The sequence below is a fragment of the Lagenorhynchus albirostris genome, chromosome 17, assembly GCF_949774975.1.
Source record: "Lagenorhynchus albirostris chromosome 17, mLagAlb1.1, whole genome shotgun sequence".
Taxonomy (NCBI): domain Eukaryota; kingdom Metazoa; phylum Chordata; class Mammalia; order Artiodactyla; family Delphinidae; genus Lagenorhynchus; species Lagenorhynchus albirostris.
In genome coordinates, this window is record NC_083111.1 from 66,673,321 (window position 1) to 66,690,841 (window position 17,521).

Sequence of the window (17,521 nt, forward strand, 5' to 3'; positions counted from 1 at the left end):
TTCTCTCTTTTTCTTGTTCCCAATAAACCTTCAAGCAGGAAAGAACGCACAGACCTTGACCCGATTCATGTCTAACTAGAGCAGGTCTGTGGGAGTCCAGTGCATGTAAATCAGCTTTCCTATCTGAACTCCTCAAAGGAAATCTTCCCCCCGAAGCAGTCGCCTCACTAGAGTTCACACATACTGACCAGCCCTTTGAAATTCCGTCTGCAGACATTGGCAGTCACAGCCAGCTTGTCTTACTGAGAGAATCCTGTTGTCTGTGATATAATCCAGAAGAATCCCCAAGGTGGCTGATGAGATTTGCCTTTTGGAGAAAAAAATATAGCAAGGACCAGAACACATTTCACATTGCAGTTTAAAGAGGTCTTTAATCTCGCAATCCTAGATATTTCAGGATTCTAAAATTAGGGAGATGATTAAGTCTTCAATTTAGAGAGAACTGTGGGTTCATGAGGATTCAAGCACCACCATTCCTCTACTGAGTTTTTTAATTGATGTGGGCTTTTCTTCACCTTGAGATCCACCAGTTTTTAGGCTACAAATAGCTAACACTGGATTGTCAGGGGCTCAAGTCAAGGCCAGTCTGGCAACACAAGGGGAGGGAAAATCTAAGTGGATGTGTGTGTGTTGTTTCTCTAGATTGTGTATCCAAATCATGGTTTTAGTCCATGATATCAGAAGCACCTGGGATGCTTGCTTACAATGTTTGCTTAAAATATCCCTAAGCTCTACCCAGTCTGACTGGATCAGAACTTTAGGGGAAGGGTTGTAGCCCAGAACTTTACATTTGACACAGTTTCTCCATGTGATTCTAATGCACACCAAGGGTTGCTTTTTTTTTTTTTTTTTTTCTTTGCGATAATGCGGGCCTCTCACTGTTGTGGCCTCTCCCGCCGCGGAGCACAGGCTCCAGACGCGCAGGTTCAGCGGCCACGGCTCACGGGCCCAGCCGCTCCGCGGCATGTGGGACCTTCCGGACCGGGGCACGAACCCGCGTCCCCTGCATCGGCAGGCGGACCCTCAACCACTGCGCCACCAGGGAAGCCCCCAAGGGTTGCTTTTAATAAGACTCAGCTCCTAAAATTTCCAATATTTTGTTTATCTCCAACCGAAATTTCAAATTGTTGGGAGAGAAAGACTGTGGTTGGCTCATGTTCCAGTGATCTGTTGCTGAATAACAAAGTACCTCAAAACTTAGTGACTTCAAACAATGATTTTTTTTTTCTTTCGGTACGCGGGCCTCTCACTGCCGCGGCCTCTCCCGTTGCGGAGCACAGGCTCCGGACGCGCAGGCTCAGCGGCCATGGCTCACGGGCCCAGCCGCTTGGCGGCACGTGGGATCTTCCCGGACCGGGGCACGAATCCGTGTCCCCCGCATCGGCAGGCGGACTCTCAACCACTGCGCCACCAGGGAAGCCCCCAAACAATGATTTTATTTCATCTCATGATTTACGAGTCAGGAATTTGGGCAGGGCTCAGCGACGTAGCTCATGCAGCATCAGCTGGTGCTGCTGAAAGATCCGCTTCCAAGATGGCATATTCACATGATTAGTAGGTGGTTCCTGGTTGTCAGCGGGGATCTCAGCCAGACCATCAATGGGGAGACCTCAGTTTCTCGCCATGTGAGCCTCTTCATCGGGCTGCTTGACTTCCTCACAGCACAGCAGCTGAGTTCCAAGGGCAGATGTTACAAAGGACTAAGGACTAGGTCTTCTGACCTAGCCTTTGATGTCAGACAACATCACTTCTGCCATTACCTTTGGTCAAAAAATTCACTCAGACCAACCCAGATTCAAGCATAGGCGAAATAGACTTCCCTTCTGGGTGTGAGGAGTAGCATGTGCACAGAGCGAGGAAAGGAATCAATGGTGGCCATCTTTGGAGACTTTCTACTGTACCCTACTTGGGTCAGTTGTCAACCCCTGGATCAATCAGTCATGAACACAGGCATCAGAACATAGTATAGATTCAGCTGCTGGGAGCTCAACATGACATATTGAGGAGGACACCCACTGCAGGGGGAATTCTTATAAATCTTGCGGGCACTCCAAGGGATATCTGGTGATTGTAGAATCTTACAGAGCTATACAGTCTGAGATTTACCCAGATTAGGAATTGGCCTTGGGCATTGGTTATCCCGAAAAGCTGGAGTTCTTCCGACCTGTCCATGAGGCACCCTGTTCCATTTTCAGACAGTTACAGCTCTTCAAACCTGATTCCAGTTCTCTGTAACACCCATCCATTATCCACTAGAGTAGCACTCAGCAACTATGGATTCTTTTTCTAGACTGTAATTTTCTCTGCCAGGCTTAAACTCTTTAAGGCCTGGGCCTGTGTATTTTGTATATCTAGCCTCAGTCCCTGGCACATAATATGTGCTGAGTAAATGCATGTTGAATGTTCTTGAATGAATAAACACATCTGCTTGTCCCCATCTACATGGATAGCGAAGTTGATTTTGAGGTGGATATTGAGTCCCTACCAAATAGTTCATTATTGCTCTCATGTTTTCTCCAAGCCAAAATCACCTGAAGTAATTTATAGTTAAAATGCAGGTGATAAACCAAGTGAACACTGTCCTAAATATTGGCATCTGAAGGTAAATTCCTTAAAACCACAGGAGAAATGTTACAGTTTTGGAGCCAGGATTAAAATAACCACAAACAGAAGCATTTATACATTTTGTTGTTGTTCGGTTTAAAGACAAGGTCAGGAAAGTATCCCCCCCTCCCCAAGACTAAATCCTGCTTGCCACCTGTTTTTGTCAGTAAAGTTTTGTTGGAATACAACCAGGTCCATTTGTTTCCTTATTGTCTCTGAGTACGTTTGTGCTACAACAGCAGAATTGGGTAGTTGTAGAGAATGTTATCCCCTCAAACCTTAAAATATTTACTGTCTGGTTCTTCACAGAAAACGTTTGCCAACCCCTGGTAAAGGGCTTATCTCAGTCTAACAAAATACCGTAAACTGGGTGACTAATAAACAATTGAAATTTACTTCTCACAGCTCTGGAGGCTGGAAGTCCAAGATGAGGGTGCCAGCAGGGCCAGGTGACGGCCTTCGTCTACGCTGCAGACTTCTCGTCGCATCAGTTTTCATGGGATGGAAATTGGGCTGGGAAGCAATCTGGGGTCTCTTCTATAAAACCATTAATCCCATTCATGAGGGCTCCACCCTCAGTATTTAATCACCTCCCAAAGGCCCCACCTTCTAATACCATCACATAGGGCATTAAGATTTCAACATATGAATTTGGGCGGGATCGGGGTGGGGGTGGGGGGGTCACAAACATTCAGACCAGAGCCGGTCTAATCCCTTTGTTCTTGGTTATTTTACTTGGCAAAGTTGAAGGCATCGTATCTCCACATTTCTACATTTTTAGACTTTTCTCCCAACCAAAGAGAACTCTTCCCTGGCTTGTCCATGGTGGTGACTCCAATGATGCTGAACTTCTTAGGTTAAAAACAAAGTAAAGTTATTTTACTTGACCAATGAATAAAAATAGACGATGAGCCAGCATAAGGAGCAGAGAATTTTTAACTTAACAGCATGGGTTTGGGAGCCATCAAATTGAACCCTGTAGTAGACATTTATTGCTCTTCAGCTGTAAAGGATCCATCTCTTCTTTTGGTAACAGCAATTTACCTACTTCTGGGTAATTACCTCTCCCCCACTAAGTGCTGTCTTGGTTGAATCAAGGCAACTTGCCCTGCCCTACCTAAGGTGAGATACATGATTCAGGCTTGGGCTCTTTGACCCAAGGATGGATAGAATGTTGAAACCGACTCATTCCAGTGATTGTGGCCTTTAAGGCCATCCATCCCTTCCTGTTGCCTAGAGCCCTCGGCATGCTCTGGTCTCCTTTTCTTTACAAGCCATATTTTCCAACCTTCCCTTTAATTCCCTGAGCCACCTGTATTCTTTGGATACAAAAAACTTTAAATTAGTCAAATGCTATTGCTTACAACCAAAACTCCTAAATGTGCAGATAAATAATAATAACTATATGAAGAAATGCAAATCAATATACGTATTTATAGCCTATAAAATTAACATATTTAAACAATAATGATATTCAGTTGTATCAAGGATGTAGCGAGACAGGCATTCACAGGAACATTCACTGAGTTTGTTAATTGGTGTTTCCTTTCTGGAGATTATTTTTTGTAATATATGTCAAGAGGATTAAAAAAGTTCGTACCTTTTGACTTGGCAATTTTGCCTCTAGGCATTTGTCCTAACAAAAGAACAGGAGCTGGAGATATAGATTTATGTGGAAAGTGTTCAGTATGATTTATAGTAACAAGAAACTAGAATTTACTTAAATGTCCAATATATTAGAGGACAGTCAAGTAAATTGAAGGAGGTATTATCATGTCGCAGTTAAAAGTATGGACTCTGGAACTGGTCAGCCTGGCTTCAAGTCCTATTCTGCATCTGACGAGCTATGCAACCTTGGACCAGTTGCTTAGACTTCATCTGTAAAACGTAAACAAAATATTATATAATTGGGGTGGCATTTATGTCCTTATGTAGTTCTTCCTCATATTTGAAAGGCTGACCTTTGTAACCAGTCGAATAGTATGAAAATGATGGAATGTGACTTGTGAGTCTAGGTCATAAGAGACATTGTGGCTTCCATCCTGCTCTGTTTTGGGTTACTTGCTCTGGCGGAATCTGGTTGCCATATTGGGAGGGTACTGAAGCAGACCTAGGGAAAGATTCATGTGACAGGAAACCAAAGCCTCCTGCCAACAGCCATGTGAGTGAGCCATCTTGGAAGTGGATCCTTCAGCCTCAGTCAAACCTTCAGATAAAACACGCTGGATAACTGGTCAACATCTTGACTACAATTTCATGAGAGGCCTGTAACCAGAACCACTCAACTAAGCCACTCTCAAATCCCTGATCCACAGAAACTGTGTGGAGCGATAAATGTTTATTTTTGTCTTAAACCATTAAGTGTTGGAGTAATTTGTTATGCAGTGATAAATAGCAGGTCATATAACTTCTTTGAGCCTCAGTTTATTCATTTGTTAAATGAGGACAATACTGTCTGCCCTAGTTTTTTGTGCAGAACAAATAAGGTAAGTGAAAAATTACAGGTCTGCCATGCTTACCTAAAATCTTAGGAGCAAGATGTGTTTTGGTATTAAGAATTTTTCAGTTTTCATTAAAGTAGTAAGATGTACAATATACTGTATATTCTGATCACTCCATTGGGGTCTGACTCAGCACCTCAAAATCAAACGGAAATATTTCTACATCAAAATGTATGAATATGTACCCGAAGTAGGATAAATAAAGGCTAAAAATAGTCTCATGTCAGTTTTTGCTCTCAGGATTTGCTGCCAGATGAATTTGCCACAAATGTACAAAATAATCAAGCAAAAAACCCAATTTTCAGGGACTTCCCTGGTGGTGCAGTGGTTAAGAATCCGCCTGTCAATGCAGGGGACACAGGTTTGAGCCCTGGTCCGGGAAGATCCCACATGCTGCGGAGCAACTAAGCCTGTGTACCACAACTACTGAGCCTGCGCTCTGGAGCCCGCGAGCCACAACTACTGAAGCCCGCATGCCTAGAGCCTGTGCTCTGCAACAAGAGAAGCCACTGCAATGAGAAGCCAGCGCACCGCAACAAAGAGTAGCCACAACTAGAGAAAGCCCGCGTGCAGCAACGAAGACCCAATGCAGCCAAAAATAAATAAATTTGTAAAAAAAAGAAAAAAAAACAGTTTTCAGTGGTTTTTGGATTTTAGAATTATGATAAGAGGTTGTGGTTTTGTAAGTTTTTGTTTTTTAATCATTCCTGGTTGATTTCTTCCCAAATGGTAGCTCCCTATCTTATCTAGTTGGTCTCTGGTTATCTTCAGTTTGTTTGGATTGATAAGGAAGAGACCAACATGGCCTCCATCACTGCTTGGAAACCCAAGGAGCAGTAGGTTGAAGCACTGGAAAAACCAGAGTTCCAACTAGTGGATCTTTCCCCTTATGAATTTAATTCCTGGGTCAGCACCTGATAGTCATGACCCCAGAGGAGACCAGTGAATCATCCAGTCATGGGGTTTGGAGTTGATTCAGCAAGATCGAAGTGGTGTCAGGAGTGTTTTTGGCTGAAGTTCTTGAAGGTACTGATTACATATCCAATTATGCAACTGGCCGTGAGGCTCGTGTTGTGGTACAACCTGATTCTCACCCAAACTAAGCATGTGAGACAGGGCCCTCTCCTGGTAGGCCATGATCTCCTGGTAGATCTCAGGCCCTTGGAGCCCAGGGAAATTATTCCTGCCAAGATGGTTCACTTTCCTTTCTTGAGAGAATGGGAGTTAGACTCAGAGCCACCCTCGTCCATATTTACTCTCTCAGTGTCATCCTCTTCCTCTGAACCAAGGTCAGAGATGATTTGGGGGGAAACCAGAAGTGATTCCTGTGTCATATTCTCTTGATACCTTCATGGTATGAGAGGGGACTTCTCCAGGTTGAATCAGTTCCTAATGTCCAATATTCAGTAATTAGAGACTCATTCAAATGGGATTAGACTTTGTCCCCTGTTCTTGTAGGCAGAATAGTATACTAGAACTAGAAATCATGAGCTTGGATTCAAACTCCATTTCTGCTGCTGGCTTGACCAATTCACTTTATCTTTCTGAGCTTCATTTTTATCAGTCAAGTGGGATGGGGGCGGGGAGTAAGATAGAGAAACATAGAAGGGGCTCCATTAGCTTTAATATTCTATGGTTAACTTTGAGAAGGCTATGTGAATTCCTTCCCTTTCATTCTCTGTTCATCCCATAAATATTTATTGTATACTTACTGTGTGCACTGTTCTAGTTGAAGATACACTGACTGTCTCTGCTCTTAGTTTATATCCTAGTGTGATAAGGCAGAAATCTTAAAAGAGGAAATGGGAGGTAGTGATAATTACTAAACAGGAAAATAAAGCAAGATAAGGGGCTAGAGAGTGAACGTGTGGTGGTGTTAGTGGTAATGGAGTAATCTTGACTACATTTGATGGTAATCAGGGAAAGATCCTTGGAGGGAGGTGACATTTGAGAAGGAACCTGATAATCACTCAGTAATATTTTTTGAATGTATGAGTGAGCCAGAAGTAGTTATTCATGGGATGATCTGGAGGAAAACTTCCTAGACAGAGGAAACAGCAAATATAAGGAACCTGAGTTGGGAATGACCTTGGCATATCTGAAGATTGGAAAGGTGGTGGAGTGGAGGAATAGTGAGTAGAGTGAGTGGTCAGAGACAAGGTCAGAGGTAACCAAGGCCTTATAGGTCAGGTTGAACAGTTGGGTTTTATTCTGCTTGCAGAAAGAAACCATTGGCAGAGAAACATAATCTGGTTTACACTTTAAAAATATCATTCTGCAGTGTGACGCCACTTCCAACCCACCAGAATGGCTAAAATGAAAAAGACAGACAGTATCAAGTGTTGTTGAGATGTGGAGCAACTGGAACTCTCATACACTGCTGGTGGGAGTAGAGGTTGGTACAACAAGTTTGGGAAACTGATTGGCTGTATCAGTTTTTTGTAAAGCTGAACTTATGCACACCCCGTGACCCAGCGATTTCACTAGTAGATATACACTCAACAGATAAGCACACAAATGTTCACCAAAAGATATGCACATGAATGTTCATAACAGCCCCAAATGGGAAGCTACACAAATGCTCATCAAGAGTAAAACAGATACGTGAATTGTGATATTGTCATGTAGTTACATACTATAGGCAACAAGTATGAACAAGTTATAATTACACATAACAGTGTGAATGAATTTCACAAACTTAATGTTGAGCAGAAGTCATGTAGACGAGTTCAACCTATCTAGTTCCATTTACATGAAATTCATAAATAGGTACAAGTAATATGAGGTTTGGAAGTCAGGATAGTGGTTCCCCCTGGAAAGTCTAATGACTGGAACAAGGTGTGAAGGGGCCTTCTAGGGTGCTATAATATCCTGTTTCTTGATCCAGATGCTGGTTACGCATGTGTGTTCCATGGCTTTCTCTAATTATCCCTTTACTCTTGTTTCCCCAGGCCAAATGGGCCTTGAGTCCAGAGAGGTAGAGTGAAGAGTGTGGGAGAATATTTATCCCTGGTCACTATAGAGCACTTTCAGCTTTTCCATTTACTATCACAATTTTCTCAAGCATGCTGGGCAGGTGAGATTCATCTGTTTTACAGGCCAGGACTTGGTTGTTTAGTGACCTGCCCAAGGTCCTGTGCCTAGTGCAGGGAGGACTGAACCTCAAATCCAGGTCCTTGGATGCTTCTCATGGGACCCACCGTTGTTTCCACTTCTCCATGTTGCCTCTCTGGATTGGACCAGCTGGTCTGTCAGGTCTACTTCTGGGTCCATGACTTGGAAATGTTACATTTGCATTTGAGAATTTGAATCTTGAAACTAATCTAAGAAAATACAGTGCTTTGACCATTGTCTTTATTTATAGAACCTTGTATCTAGTTATGATTTTTTTAAAGCAATGTTTTTAAGGGAATAAAGTATTATAAGAAAAAAAAAAGAGGCTGGAGGCCTTTAAACTCTAGGGGAAGAAACGGTGGTTTTCACTGTCAGATTTTCTCAGCCCCACTGCATGGACATATGGAATCATGTGTGACGTTTTTGCTCTAACCACAAAATTTCATGAATTTTCAGTCACTGAATAACAAAATAAATCATCATTCTAGATAAAAAGAAGGAGGCAATTTTGAGGGCAAAAATATTTCCTTGAAAACTTCTTGAGAATCTAAGGCTTTGACCACATTCACTGGGACTGAGCCCTTGTAGGAAGCATGTCCTGTGCCTTTGGCATGAAAGAGCAGGTCACTGTGTCCCTATAGGATGGGGAGCCAGTGGCCAAGAATCTGAGATCTATTTAGTCTCTGTTTCTATGTATCTGCAGCTACAGCTAATAGCTAGGCATTGTTTGTTAATAGGAAATAAGAGAGTTCTCTTTCTGGCCAGTTGAAGAGAGCAGGGAGTGTGGAGGCAGCAAGGAAATTAGCATTCACTGAGTACCTTTTGGGTGGGACCTCCGCTACCATGTTACATGTTACCTAATCAAGCGGAGGCTGTTTATTCTTCTTCTTTTCTTTAATTAATTTATTTTATTTTATTTATTTTTGGCTGTGTTGGGTCTTTGTTGCTGCACGCAGGCTTTCTCTAGTTGCGATGAGCTGGGGCCACTCTTCGTTGTGGCGCGCGTGCTTCTCATTGCGGTGGCTTCTCTTGTTGCGGAGCACCGGCTCTAGGCGCGTGGGCTTCAGTAGTTGTGGCTCACGGCTCTAGAGCGCAGGCTCAGTAGTTGTGGCGCACGGGCTTAGTTGCTCCACGGCATGTGGGATCTTCCTGGACCAGGGCTCGAACCCGTGTGCCCTGCATTGGCAGGCGGATTCCTAACCACTGCGCCACCAGGGAAGCCCCGAGGCTGTTTATTCTTACACATACAAAGGACTTCATGGGTATGGAAGTGGAGTTTGAATTCCTCGAAGGGACTTAAGAAAGGGAGGGATCTGGCCAGATTTATTTTTTAGAAAGATAAATGGATCTATTGCTCCCGCCCTTCTGCTAGGAGTGTTCCTCCAGTCCTGACTTTGAGTGGCAGGGCAAGAGTGAGAAGAGGAGAGAATGGAGCCAGGGAGAGTAGTTAAAGGGCCTCTTTGCATAGTCTGGTGAGAGGTCCCCGTCCAGTACACCCATGAAGCATCGCCATCTCCTTCCTCCCATCCTTTCTGCTGTCGTTGTCATTTACAAGGTCATTGTAAATTTTAAACGTCACTGACATTCTTACTGTCATTGCACATTTTACTTTTATGTCTGTTAGCACTTCCACCATTCGTGGTTGCTGTTTTTGCTTTAGACATTGATGTGGTCGTTTGAAGTGCTTCCTTCTCATCAAGCCCTGAGAAGGGGGAGAATATTATAATTCCTAAAATATACTCTGGGCAGTCATGTCCTAGTGGGGTTGAGTGACGTGCCCAGGATCTTCTTTCATGTTGGAAGATTTGGAGGGTGACTGCTCAGGATTCTGTGGTCTCATCATCACGTCCAGTTTGAAGATGAGGATAAGTGCCCGCCATCCTCCGTGATGGACACAGAGATGTAAAGACCCATCATTTGGGGACATTGTCTGTCATGGACCCCTGGAATGAGAGACAGAAGGGAGAAGAAGGGAGAAGAGCAATTAACATGGTCCCAACCTCCCTTGTGAGGGAGTTGAGGGGTGAAGGAGCCGGCACGAGGTAGCAAAAACTTGGACATTTTTATCCCATCTAAATTCTGATTTTACAGGTGGGGAGATGAAGGTCCAGAGAAAGGAGGTAAATTATAACAATAATTGTTGTGAATTGTTGATTTCCAGCTACGTTATGGATGTTACCTCTTTTAATTCTTGCAGCAATCCTGTGAGGGAGTGTATTAGTTTCCTCTGGCTGCTGAAACAACTTGATGGCCTAAAACAACAGAAGTGTATTCTCTCAAGTTCTGGAGGCCAGAAGTGCAAAATCAGGTTGTTGCCAGGGCTGCCCTCCCTCCAGAGGCTCTGGCGAGGACGCTTCCTTGTCTCCTCCAGTTTCTGACGGCTTCAGGCATCCTTGGCTTGTGGGCTGCGTAGCTGCAGTCTCTTGCCTTCGTCTTCACGCAGCCTTCTCCTCTGTGTCTCAGATCTCCCTCAGCCTTTCTCGTATAAGGACACTTGGCCACTGGATTTACGATTCACCCAGTTAATCCAGGATTATCTCATCCTGAGATGCTTTATGTAACTACATTTGCAAAGACCGTTTTTCCAGATAAGGTTTTATCTTTTGGGGCCATGATTCAACCCACTACAGAGTGATAGCATCATCATCTCCATTTTGCCAAAGGGGATACTGATGCTCAGAGAGGTTGAGACCTCCCCAAGGCCACATAGTTACAAATAGCTCTTTGCAGTGCATTATATTTAAGGACAGAAACGGTAATAATGGCTAACCTACAGACAGCACTTCTGTATATTAATTCAGTTAATTCTCTCAAAAACTCTATGAGGAGGCAGGTGTATTATCATAATACCCAATTTAGAGATGAGGAAACTGAGAAACAGAGAGGTTGGTTAATTTTCTCAGGGCCACACAGCCAGGCACGTTGGCCCCATCTGTGCTCTCGTCCACTCAGAAACTGCCTTATAGGCTCCTCTGCAGATGCGAAAGGTCACCACACAAGCCATTGTCAGAGGTGTTTTCAGTGGTGACTGGGTAGTTTCAAAAGGGGTTCTGAAAGATAGGCCCCTAAGATCTAGTGGGGGAGACATACTATAGGCAAGATTACAGATCCATGGAGCTTGTGCAAACCCCTGGGCACGGGACACTGCTCTGGACATGGATGCCTCTGTACCTGTCTCGGGGCTTTCACCTCCTGGCTGGCAGCCCCATGGCATACTTCCCCTTGCTTTTGTCCTGCACTTCTCTGCTGATGGCACAGGCGTCCTGTGGGTCAGCCAGGCTGGCAACTGTGCGCTCTCTCTTCCTTGCTTCCCACCTCTTCCCCTTTCTGCATCCAATTAGTGTCCAGTTCCCCGTGGATTCTGCCATCTTGTTTCACATGTCCTCCCCTCCCTTTATTCCTCACTGTCATGTTACTGGCCAGAACTCATCATCCCTCCCAGGGACTGGCAATAGCACCCCATCTAAACTCTCTGGGAACTTCCCTGGTGGTGCAGTGGTTGAGAATCTGCCTGCCAGTTCAGGGGACACGGGTTTGAGCCCTGGTCCGGGAAGATGCCACATGCCACGGAGCAACGAAGCCCGTGCGCCACAACTACCGAGCCTGCGCTCTAGAGCCCACAAGCCACAGCTACTGAGCCCGCGTGCCACAGCTACTGAAGCCCACATGCCTAGAGCCCGTGCTCCGCAACAAGAGAAGCCACCGCAGTGAGAAGCCCGCGCACCGCAAGGAAGAGTAGCCCCCGCTCGGCGCAACTAGAGAAAGCCCACGTGCAGCAACAAAGACCCAACACAGCCAAAAATAAATATATAAAATAAATCAATAAACTCTCTGGATTTCTCCATCCTTCCCCTGGCTGCCTGCAGAGTGACCTTCCTGTAGCCCTCACCTGGTCAGGGAACATGCCTTCCCCAGGGCCAGTTAACTCCTTCCTCATACTGGGCGCCCCCACCATGCTATTCTAAAAATTTACCTTCTCTCTCCTTTGCGCTGCATCCTAATGCCCAGCTGCCATTCGTCCATTCATTCATTCATTCAGCAAACCTGTTTTGATTGCTCTGTGTCGGAACCAGGGAAACAGATGTGACCAAGGCAGCCCTGTTCTTCGTCCTCATGGAACCTCCATTTGGGTGAGGGTGTCAACTAAGTAAGCTCAGGAAAGCAAATAAAACAATAAATAATTATGATAAAACGTATGAAGGGAAGATACAAGGAGTGAGCAAGAATAATGCAGTGGGTGGGCTGGAGGCTGTTTTGGATATAGGGTTTCAGGAAGGGTGCTGAGGAGATGCCGGAAGATTCTTGTGATACCTGAGCCAGGTATTGTGGGTACGGTGCTTAGCAACTGGGCAGTAAACATTAGTCATCATCACTCATGGATTCCTTCACTCAGCAAACATTTTCTGAGGGCTAATTGTTGCACCCATGGGCACAGACCCCGGTAGTCTCAGTCTCAAGTGGAGAATTATCTGGGCTCTTTCAAATCCATTAGCATTCTCAGTTTTGCCCTTCAGATAAGTCCAATAAACCTATAGCCAAAGTGGGGATTAATTCTGTTTTCTTCTCCAATACTCCACAAAAGAGAAGTGTCTCAGAGGCTCTGCTAATGAATTCTGCCATTTTCTCCTCGGTCTTATCTTGAGTATAGATGTCTCCACATTGCCTCCCTTCCAGCCCCTTTCAGAGGGTTTTGATTTTGCAGTTGCCCTGACGTGGCCTCTTGTCTCTGAATGTGAGTAGAGCCATTGGGTCCTTTGGGGAAACTGCAGAGATAGCCTCTTGATTTCGAATAGGACCTACCTCTGTGCTTGTGTCTCTCAGACCCCTGGAATCCTTGAATCTCTGTCCTCAAAGCACCATTTTCTGGACCATCAGCTTCTTCTGGGAGTGTTACTGGAGATTTCTGGACCGCAGGGCCTGGAATCTTAATTAAACAAGTGAAATGAAGAGGAAAAGAGACTTGTGCCTATCTTTAGGGAAAACAAAACCCCAGTTCCCCACATGAAGAGAATGACGTGGTGTTTGAATGGGAGCCTAGAATTCCTATAAGACTGCATGAGAGCTGACATTTCAGAAACCAGACCCCCTCCCTCCAGCACCCACAGCATTGGCTTCTGCTTTAAGGTGCAGCCTCTCACGACGTCACCCCAAAGGCTTATGTTGGCAAGACTGAGAATGAGACATTGTGGTAACATTATGCTAACAGATTAGTTCTCTTAGATCATTTCTCATGCCTGCCCCTGGACTTCTCCTTATGGACCCTTAACTCCTTCTTGATTGGCATTTGGCAGACGTCGCTCACCTTGGACTTTGGGGAAGCTACTCGGAAGCTGTTTCTCATATACGTTGACCTTGGAATCCATTAAAGAGTTGCTAGTCCCTGTGATATGGTTTAGTTCAGCTCAGTACACATTTACTGAGTATCTTCTCAGACATGGTCTCTGCCACGAGATGCCCCTGATGAAATGGGGAGATGAGGAGGTGTCGGTGTCATGGTGGCCCAGCCTGGGACAGAGGGCGATGAGGGCTCATCAGGATGCCTTCTTGGGGGAGATGTCTATAGTGGGATGGGTAGTGCCTCCTCCCCAAGTTCATGTCAACTCAGAACCTCAGAATGGGACCTTATTTGGAAACAGGGTCTTTGCAGATGTGATAAGGTAAGGATCCAGATGAGATCACACTAGATTAGGGTGGGCCCAAAGTCCAATAAGAGACAGAGAAGGACACACAGAGAAGAAGGTCCTGTGATGACAGAGGCAGAGATTGGAGTGATGCAGCCACCAGCCAAGGAATGGCAGCGTTTTCCAGGAGCCAGCCAAATCTGTAAGAGATGAGGAAAGATACTTCCTTAGAGCCTTCAGAGGGAGCCCAGCCCTGCCGATACCTTGATTTTGAATTTCTAGCCTCCAGAACTGTGGGAGAACAAATTTCTGTTGTTTGAAGCCACCAGGTTTGTGGTAGTTTGTTATGGCAGGCTTGGGAACCAACACAGTGTCTGAGCTGAGTCCTAAAGGAAGTGTCGGAGTCTTGCCCTCATTCTCCCATCCTTTCCCTGTTTGAACACATCTGGTTGGGAAAACTCCATCGGTTTGTGAGGTTGGTGACAGCAGGAGCCTCATTCACCCCCTTGTTCACTCCATGACCCCCATATTTACCACTGTGCTTGGCATGTTGGGGTCTCTGGTCAGTATTTGTTGCATGCATAACAGTCTATGAGTGAATGAATGAAGAAGACAAGAGTGCTCTCAGAGGAGGACCAGTTAGCAAGATGCAGGAATCAGATCCTCAGGTGTGAGAAGCCATGGCAGCCAGAGGGGAGAGGCTGTTCAGGGTTGTCTGAGTCATTTGCTCTTCCTTGGTCAAAGTGGGCTCTTAGGGAAGTTTTTCATCGGGGTCATGCAGACTAGCCAGTAATGAGGACAGGAGCAGGACCAAATAGGGAAGAAGAGAAAGGAACTTGGCCGTGTTCACTGCTCACTCAATGTCAGACACTGTACTGTTAACGGTCTTCATCTTTCTTGTCATTCTCCAAGTAATCCCTCAGGTAGGTAAAAATGCACCCATTTTCCAGATGTGGAAACTGAAGCTCAGAGAGTCGAAGTAACCTGTCAAAAGTTGCACTGCCAGTGAGGGGCAGAACCCGAATCCAAGCCCAGGTCTCATTTGCTCCCACGTTTGTGTTCTCTGCAGCACAACATGCTGCTTCCACTAATAAACAATTGTTGGCAAGGGAAGGTCATCGGGGGTCCCTGAAGCTGGGAAAGGATTTAATGCTTTCCAAGTCCAGATGACTGGAGAGGGGGGATTCTCTGAAAAATGATCCAAGAGGACAGAAGGCATGCAGAGAGTTCTGGGGACCTGGATCATCTGAAGGCCATCAGCTGTGCCCTTTTGAGTAGTGTTCTTGGGGTAAAAATCAGTGTCATTTTCTTCCCCACCATATTACATACTACTCTAGTCTATGTTTTTCATTCTGCAATAATAATGTTTAAAGCTTAGACACCATCGGGGGTCCTCCCTGACTTAAAGCTCAATGCGTTTGATAATTAAGCCCTTGTTCTCACCCAGAGCAGCATGGACACCCCAGTGGTGTTTAGGAACCGTTCGTTTGTGCAGCCGCTCATTCATTCCACAACTATGTCAGCATTGTCTGTGTGCCAAGTGCTGATTGAATTTGGCCCGGGGTTTCTAGGGCACTGAGAGTCTGTCTTTGCCTCCATGAAGAGCTCCCCTTTCAGTTCCATTTGCCAGGTCTCTATGGTGCTGCAACGTGAAAGGAGCTGGAATAAAGGGGGGGAAGGGAGGAGGGTAGAAAGGTTGGAAAGGGCTCCATGGAGGAGATGGAGGACAAGTAAGAGTTCAGTAGGTGGCGCTGGGGAAGGCATCATAGCAGGAGAAGTAGCATGTGCAAAGGCATGGGGCATGTTGGAGCTGGGTGGGGAGGGTGGTGTCAGACATCCTGAGAACGTGTCTGACTAAAGCTAGGTACAGCCCTTGCCTCTGGGACATTACAGATTTTTGTTGTAGGTGGCAAAGGTAAATTCAGTCTACCTCGGGACTTTGGTTTTAAGATGTGGATACTTGGGACTTGCTCTTGTTTACCAGACACAATGGATGCAGAAGAGGATGAAGCAGGATCTTAAGGAGACCTGGAGGGGAGACTGGAGGCTCCAGGTCGGCGTTCACCTTCGAAGCCACCACTGCTCCTGGGGCGAGAGTCAGGGAGGGTTTGCATGGGACCAGGATGCCAGCAACTCTCTCCCGCTGGGACCATGTAGCTCTGCCAGGGGACAGCCAGTGCAGCGTCTGCTGACCATGTCCTGGTCAGTGCATGGCTGGGTGCACTGTGGCCTCAGCACAGCAGACCTTCTTCCAAGATACCTGCTGGGAGTTGGGGCTGGGAGGGGCATGTTTCAGTGCTGAAGCTAGCAGCCCCTCCAGCGCTCCACTTACCACGCCCCTGATGCAGTTCCTTTCCTCTGATGCTGTTTTCTCTGCTGGCCCCCCTCCTGCTCACTGGGTTGTGTTGGGACAGGGTGTTTGATATTTTTGTTAATGTTTTCTTGCTTAGCACTCAGCTCTGCTTCATTTTCCCCCCTTCCCTTGTTGCCTGTTGAGATGATCAGTCAGGCTAGTTGACATTTTTCTACTTAAAATGTTTCAATTTAACTGCTGCTGGCTAAATATATTTTGGCCTCAGCTCTGGACTGTGACTCTCCCTTCAGCCAGTGAGACCGAGGAAACTTTGTGCCAAACCCTTCTCTCTCTTTCGTTGGACTGAGATTATCCTCAGCAGATTGGAAAGGATCCCTCGTGTCCTGAGGGTCGTTGTGCAGCCCAGTTCAGATACGGGCTTTGGCCCTCAGGATGCCCAGGTGTGTGAATGCACCTGTCACAGATGCATCTGATTCGATGCACGAGCTGGCCTGCCGTGTGTGTCCGAATGTGTTTGGCTCTGGTGCCATCTTTCTAAATCCCAGCAGACAATTTACATAGTTCTTCTGCGCCCCAGGGAGACTTGGACATCTTCTGAGTAGCCACAAACTCTGGCAGCTTACTGAGACGAAGGGAAAAGAAAGTCAAGGCATTAGCAAGTCTCTGTGACAGAAGGACTATTGGAGGCCACAGGAGGGGTTTATAGATGGCAAGACTCCCAGGCAAATAGTGCCCTCTGGACAAAGCCCTTTACCCTGCAGGCTTGACCGAGGTAGGCCGTGCCAACCAGACTCGCCAGACTCAGTTCAAGAGGGGAAAAGGGAGGGAAAGAGGGAAGGACGGACTGCCCTCCTTAGCAGAGGGCCTGAGGGGGCGTAAACTAGTGCCTACACAGACCTACCCCTGAGTTTGAGATGGAGGTCCCAGAGACAGCGTTGATTCAGCTTCCACGTTCATTTACTAATTCTTTCATCCACTCATCATATGTTTATTGAGGATCTGCGATCCACGTGGCTGACACTGAGCCCAGCTCCGACTCTGGGAATGCAGAGGAAAACAGGACAGATGTAAGACTCTAGAGGGGAAAACAATGATCAAGTCATCACAAATAGGGTGAGGGTCTCAAAGGGGACATATAGGAGAGCTGACCCAGGCTGGGGTGGCAGGGGGCATGGAGGGCCTCCTTGATGCAGTGACTTTTAAAATCTGGAGTGTCAGGTATAAATTGAAATTACGTTAGGTGAAGAGGTGAGAGAGGTGTGTATCAGGCAGGGGCAAGAGCAAGTGCAAAGGCCCTGTGGCAAGAGAGAGGAGGGGGACTAATAAAGGATGACTGAAGCAGAGATGACTGCGGGTGTGGGAGAGTG

General features: G+C 46.0%; 1 protein-coding gene and 2 long non-coding RNA genes across 5 annotated transcripts in view; 1 reads left to right on the forward strand and 2 right to left on the reverse strand.

The window, feature by feature from the left end:
- The window catches only part of NTAQ1 (N-terminal glutamine amidase 1), a 252,454-nt gene that overhangs the window by 166,571 nt on the left and 68,362 nt on the right, over window positions 1-17,521 (forward strand). The gene's annotated exons all lie outside the window — the stretch shown is intronic.
- On the reverse strand, window positions 1,421-6,344 carry LOC132507738 (uncharacterized). 2 transcript variants are annotated; one of them, XR_009536279.1, is made up of 3 exons: window positions 3,001-6,344; window positions 1,761-1,925; window positions 1,421-1,670 (listed from the first exon to the last, which is right to left on the reverse strand). It is a non-coding gene; the product is annotated as an uncharacterized LOC132507738 (long non-coding RNA). The 2 variants fall into 2 exon arrangements; XR_009536278.1 differs by having other exon boundaries at window positions 1,421-1,925.
- On the reverse strand, window positions 6,906-14,103 carry LOC132507737 (uncharacterized). Its single transcript, XR_009536277.1, has 5 exons — window positions 13,522-14,103; window positions 13,020-13,143; window positions 12,193-12,371; window positions 10,399-10,720; window positions 6,906-10,162 (listed from the first exon to the last, which is right to left on the reverse strand). It is a non-coding gene; the product is annotated as an uncharacterized LOC132507737 (long non-coding RNA).